Raw genomic sequence first — 1,730 nt, forward strand, 5'->3', positions numbered from 1 at the left:
GTACTAACTATTAATATATTATGTTTTTTATTTTCTATATCTTAGGATATTTTGACCCAGGGAAAGACTGCCCTTCCCAAGGCTAGCTAACTCCTGGGCATGGCGGACAGCTTGTCTAGAACATGCCTTTCTTGTGCAGACTGGCCAATCCCAGGCCGTGCCCCGATCCACCTTCTCTATCTGACACACCAAGCTAATATTTCCTCTGCCCTAAATCAATCTGGGGCCAGGTACCAGACAACTAGGGGCAGCCCCTATGCCCTAAAGGTCACCAGAATTATTCAAACTATCCCATCCTGTTTTGCCTGCCCTGCCCAGCCTTTTCTGCAGAAACCCCATTTAAGGCTCTGGCCTTGGTTTCCCCTTGCTCCTGTCTCCTGCCTCCTGGCCACCCTGGCACTTCCCCTGGGTCCCTGCATGGGGCATGTCCCCTTGTGTCAGGAAATGTAAGTAATAAATTCTTCTTTCAATGACATTAGCCTCTCCATGTGGTCGCCCAACCACACTTCTAATAAATTAAATCATGGGTATAATTTTAATACACTAACTCATTCAATCCTCATAACAACCCTCTAGAAGGGTGGAGGAGGAAACTGAAGCATGCAGGTCTAAATATCTCATCTCATTCATTCTGCTAGTAATCGGCAGAGCTGGGATTTGAACCAAGGGTCTGGCTCCAGAGCAGGCTCCTAAGCACTGCACTGCTTGAGACAACTGCCTGGCCAGTCCCTCCTCCTGCTCCACCTCAGGCCCTTCTTCCACGAAGCCATCCCTAAAAGCCACATCCCTTCATTAGAGACTCCCACAACACAATATACAGCACTCATTGTAGCTGCAATTTTATACTTCTCTTGAGTGATATCATTTCATTAATGCCTGCCATTCCCCACTAGAGTGAAAGCTCCATTTCTTGGCAGGGACCATGTCTGCCTTTGCTCACAATGCTCTGCCAATAGGAAGTGCTCAATAATTATTTGTTGAATGTACTATGGTTGTCATGTATTAAATCAAAAGCAGTTTACAAAATAATATGGTATGCAACTTCATTTACATAAACATGTATCTGTATCTATAGACATCCATAGGAAAAGGGCTATACACCAACAAAATGGTTAACAGTGGTAAGACTGTGAGTATATTTAATTTTTGATTTTCTTTTTCATCATATTTCCTATAAGAAACACATATTACTTACATAATTTATTGATTACATATATTTTTAAGTTTGAAAGAAACTGCTTCCAAAAGTAATGACTGGTACTAAGAAATAGTAGAGGCTCCATTGATCCAATATTATTTCAAACAGGAGAAAAGCTACAGATGGCAACCAGTAAATGGAATTTGGTACGTGCAAAATCAGTGTAGATGAGGTAGACCAAACTATAAAGCATAAAGAACATAGTAGGGGCCCAAAAGTGCTGACCAAAATATAAAATAGGGTCCGGGCATGGTGGCTCATGCCTGTAATCGAAGCACTTTGGGAGGCCAAGGCAGGAGGATCATTTGAGGCCAGGAGTTCGAGACTAGCCTGGGCAACATAGTGAGACCTCATTTCTAGAAAAAATTGAAAAATAGCCAGGCATGGTGGAGCATGCTTATAGTCCCAGCTACTCAGGAGCCTGAGGGAGGAGGATTACTTGAGCCCAGGAGTTCAAGGCTGCAGTGAGCTATGATTGTGCCACGGCACTCCAGCTTGGGCGACGGAGTGAGACCCTGTCCTAAAAAAAAAA

The 1,730-nt window shown here is 43.6% G+C and overlaps 1 protein-coding gene across 1 annotated transcript in view; it reads right to left on the bottom strand.

The window, feature by feature from the left end:
- LOC105815111 (tetratricopeptide repeat protein GNN-like) overlaps positions 1-1,730 on the bottom strand; it is a 64,051-nt gene that overhangs the window by 44,913 nt on the left and 17,408 nt on the right.

The sequence above is a fragment of the Propithecus coquereli genome, unplaced genomic scaffold, assembly GCF_000956105.1.
Source record: "Propithecus coquereli isolate 6110/MARCELLA unplaced genomic scaffold, Pcoq_1.0 Scaffold316, whole genome shotgun sequence".
Lineage (NCBI taxonomy): Eukaryota > Metazoa > Chordata > Mammalia > Primates > Indriidae > Propithecus > Propithecus coquereli.